Source organism: Mangifera indica, chromosome 9 (genome assembly GCF_011075055.1).
Source record: "Mangifera indica cultivar Alphonso chromosome 9, CATAS_Mindica_2.1, whole genome shotgun sequence".
Classification (NCBI taxonomy): Eukaryota; Viridiplantae; Streptophyta; class Magnoliopsida; order Sapindales; family Anacardiaceae; genus Mangifera; species Mangifera indica.
Genome location: NC_058145.1, coordinates 18,224,261 through 18,229,260, shown reverse-complemented (window position 1 = coordinate 18,229,260; position 5,000 = coordinate 18,224,261).

Genomic DNA, 5,000 nt, shown 5'->3' with positions numbered 1-5,000 from the left:
AACCCTAAACCCTAAACCCTAAACCCTAAACCCTAAACCCTAAACCCTAAACCCTAAACCCTAAACCCTAAACCCTAAACCCTAAACCCTAAACCCTAAACCCTAAACCCTAAACCCTAAACCCTAAACCCTAAACCCTAAACCCTAAACCCTAAACCCTAAACCCTAAACCCTAAACCCTAAACCCTAAACCCTAAACCCTAAACCCTAAACCCTAAACCCTAAACCCTAAACCCTAAACCCTAAACCCTAAACCCTAAACCCTAAACCCTAAACCCTAAACCCTAAACCCTAAACCCTAAACCCTAAACCCTAAACCCTAAACCCTAAACCCTAAACCCTAAACCCTAAACCCTAAACCCTAAACCCTAAACCCTAAACCCTAAACCCTAAACCCTAAACCCTAAACCCTAAACCCTAAACCCTAAACCCTAAACCCTAAACCCTAAACCCTAAACCCTAAACCCTAAACCCTAAACCCTAAACCCTAAACCCTAAACCCTAAACCCTAAACCCTAAACCCTAAACCCTAAACCCTAAACCCTAAACCCTAAACCCTAAACCCTAAACCCTAAACCCTAAACCCTAAACCCTAAACCCTAAACCCTAAACCCTAAACCCTAAACCCTAAACCCTAAACCCTAAACCCTAAACCCTAAACCCTAAACCCTAAACCCTAAACCCTAAACCCTAAACCCTAAACCCTAAACCCTAAACCCTAAACCCTAAACCCTAAACCCTAAACCCTAAACCCTAAACCCTAAACCCTAAACCCTAAACCCTAAACCCTAAACCCTAAACCCTAAACCCTAAACCCTAAACCCTAAACCCTAAACCCTAAACCCTAAACCCTAAACCCTAAACCCTAAAAAACCCTAAACCCTAAACCCTAAACCCTAAACCCTAAACCCTAAACCCTAAACCCTAAACCCTAAACCCTAAACCCTAAACCCTAAACCCTAAACCCTAAACCCTAAACCCTAAACCCTAAACCCTAAACCCTAAACCCTAAACCCTAAACCCTAAACCCTAAACCCTAAACCCTAAACCCTAAACCCTAAACCCTAAACCCTAAACCCTAAACCCTAAACCCTAAACCCTAAACCCTAAACCCTAAACCCTAAACCCTAAACCCTAAACCCTAAACCCTAAACCCTAAACCCTAAACCCTAAACCCTAAACCCTAAACCCTAAACCCTAAACCCTAAACCCTAAACCCTAAACCCTAAACCCTAAACCCTAAACCCTAAACCCTAAACCCTAAACCCTAAACCCTAAACCCTAAACCCTAAACCCTAAACCCTAAACCCTAAACCCTAAACCCTAAACCCTAAACCCTAAACCCTAAACCCTAAACCCTAAACCCTAAACCCTAAACCCTAAACCCTAAACCCTAAACCCTAAACCCTAAACCCTAAACCCTAAACCCTAAACCCTAAACCCTAAACCCTAAACCCTAAACCCTAAACCCTAAACCCTAAACCCTAAACCCTAAACCCTAAACCCTAAACCCTAAACCCTAAACCCTAAACCCTAAACCCTAAACCCTAAACCCTAAACCCTAAACCCTAAACCCTAAACCCTAAACCCTAAACCCTAAACCCTAAACCCTAAACCCTAAACCCTAAACCCTAAACCCTAAACCCTAAACCCTAAACCCTAAACCCTAAACCCTAAACCCTAAACCCTAAACCCTAAACCCTAAACCCTAAACCCTAAACCCTAAACCCTAAACCCTAAACCCTAAACCCTAAACCCTAAACCCTAAACCCTAAACCCTAAACCCTAAACCCTAAACCCTAAACCCTAAACCCTAAACCCTAAACCCTAAACCCTAAACCCTAAACCCTAAACCCTAAACCCTAAACCCTAAACCCTAAACCCTAAACCCTAAACCCTAAACCCTAAACCCTAAACCCTAAACCCTAAACCCTAAACCCTAAACCCTAAACCCTAAACCCTAAACCCTAAACCCTAAACCCTAAACCCTAAACCCTAAACCCTAAACCCTAAACCCTAAACCCTAAACCCTAAACCCTAAACCCTAAACCCTAAACCCTAAACCCTAAACCCTAAACCCTAAACCCTAAACCCTAAACCCTAAACCCTAAACCCTAAACCCTAAACCCTAAACCCTAAACCCTAAACCCTAAACCCTAAACCCTAAACCCTAAACCCTAAACCCTAAACCCTAAACCCTAAACCCTAAACCCTAAACCCTAAACCCTAAACCCTAAACCCTAAACCCTAAACCCTAAACCCTAAACCCTAAACCCTAAACCCTAAACCCTAAACCCTAAACCCTAAACCCTAAACCCTAAACCCTAAACCCTAAACCCTAAACCCTAAACCCTAAACCCTAAACCCTAAACCCTAAACCCTAAACCCTAAACCCTAAACCCTAAACCCTAAACCCTAAACCCTAAACCCTAAACCCTAAACCCTAAACCCTAAACCCTAAACCCTAAACCCTAAACCCTAAACCCTAAACCCTAAACCCTAAACCCTAAACCCTAAACCCTAAACCCTAAACCCTAAACCCTAAACCCTAAACCCTAAACCCTAAACCCTAAACCCTAAACCCTAAACCCTAAACCCTAAACCCTAAACCCTAAACCCTAAACCCTAAACCCTAAACCCTAAACCCTAAACCCTAAACCCTAAACCCTAAACCCTAAACCCTAAACCCTAAACCCTAAACCCTAAACCCTAAACCCTAAACCCTAAACCCTAAACCCTAAACCCTAAACCCTAAACCCTAAACCCTAAACCCTAAACCCTAAACCCTAAACCCTAAACCCTAAACCCTAAACCCTAAACCCTAAACCCTAAACCCTAAACCCTAAACCCTAAACCCTAAACCCTAAACCCTAAACCCTAAACCCTAAACCCTAAACCCTAAACCCTAAACCCTAAACCCTAAACCCTAAACCCTAAACCCTAAACCCTAAACCCTAAACCCTAAACCCTAAACCCTAAACCCTAAACCCTAAACCCTAAACCCTAAACCCTAAACCCTAAACCCTAAACCCTAAACCCTAAACCCTAAACCCTAAACCCTAAACCCTAAACCCTAAACCCTAAACCCTAAACCCTAAACCCTAAACCCTAAACCCTAAACCCTAAACCCTAAACCCTAAACCCTAAACCCTAAACCCTAAACCCTAAACCCTAAACCCTAAACCCTAAACCCTAAACCCTAAACCCTAAACCCTAAACCCTAAACCCTAAACCCTAAACCCTAAACCCTAAACCCTAAACCCTAAACCCTAAACCCTAAACCCTAAACCCTAAACCCTAAACCCTAAACCCTAAACCCTAAACCCTAAACCCTAAACCCTAAACCCTAAACCCTAAACCCTAAACCCTAAACCCTAAACCCTAAACCCTAAACCCTAAACCCTAAACCCTAAACCCTAAACCCTAAACCCTAAACCCTAAACCCTAAACCCTAAACCCTAAACCCTAAACCCTAAACCCTAAACCCTAAACCCTAAACCCTAAACCCTAAACCCTAAACCCTAAACCCTAAACCCTAAACCCTAAACCCTAAACCCTAAACCCTAAACCCTAAACCCTAAACCCTAAACCCTAAACCCTAAACCCTAAACCCTAAACCCTAAACCCTAAACCCTAAACCCTAAACCCTAAACCCTAAACCCTAAACCCTAAACCCTAAACCCTAAACCCTAAACCCTAAACCCTAAACCCTAAACCCTAAACCCTAAACCCTAAACCCTAAACCCTAAACCCTAAACCCTAAACCCTAAACCCTAAACCCTAAACCCTAAACCCTAAACCCTAAACCCTAAACCCTAAACCCTAAACCCTAAACCCTAAACCCTAAACCCTAAACCCTAAACCCTAAACCCTAAACCCTAAACCCTAAACCCTAAACCCTAAACCCTAAACCCTAAACCCTAAACCCTAAACCCTAAACCCTAAACCCTAAACCCTAAACCCTAAACCCTAAACCCTAAACCCTAAACCCTAAACCCTAAACCCTAAACCCTAAACCCTAAACCCTAAACCCTAAACCCTAAACCCTAAACCCTAAACCCTAAACCCTAAACCCTAAACCCTAAACCCTAAACCCTAAACCCTAAACCCTAAACCCTAAACCCTAAACCCTAAACCCTAAACCCTAAACCCTAAACCCTAAACCCTAAACCCTAAACCCTAAACCCTAAACCCTAAACCCTAAACCCTAAACCCTAAACCCTAAACCCTAAACCCTAAACCCTAAACCCTAAACCCTAAACCCTAAACCCTAAACCCTAAACCCTAAACCCTAAACCCTAAACCCTAAACCCTAAACCCTAAACCCTAAACCCTAAACCCTAAACCCTAAACCCTAAACCCTAAACCCTAAACCCTAAACCCTAAACCCTAAACCCTAAACCCTAAACCCTAAACCCTAAACCCTAAACCCTAAACCCTAAACCCTAAACCCTAAACCCTAAACCCTAAACCCTAAACCCTAAACCCTAAACCCTAAACCCTAAACCCTAAACCCTAAACCCTAAACCCTAAACCCTAAACCCTAAACCCTAAACCCTAAACCCTAAACCCTAAACCCTAAACCCTAAACCCTAAACCCTAAACCCTAAACCCTAAACCCTAAACCCTAAACCCTAAACCCTAAACCCTAAACCCTAAACCCTAAACCCTAAACCCTAAACCCTAAACCCTAAACCCTAAACCCTAAACCCTAAACCCTAAACCCTAAACCCTAAACCCTAAACCCTAAACCCTAAACCCTAAACCCTAAACCCTAAACCCTAAACCCTAAACCCTAAACCCTAAACCCTAAACCCTAAACCCTAAACCCTAAACCCTAAACCCTAAACCCTAAACCCTAAACCCTAAACCCTAAACCCTAAACCCTAAACCCTAAACCCTAAACCCTAAACCCTAAACCCTAAACCCTAAACCCTAAACCCTAAACCCTAAACCCTAAACCCTAAACCCTAAACCCTAAACCCTAAACCCTAAACCCT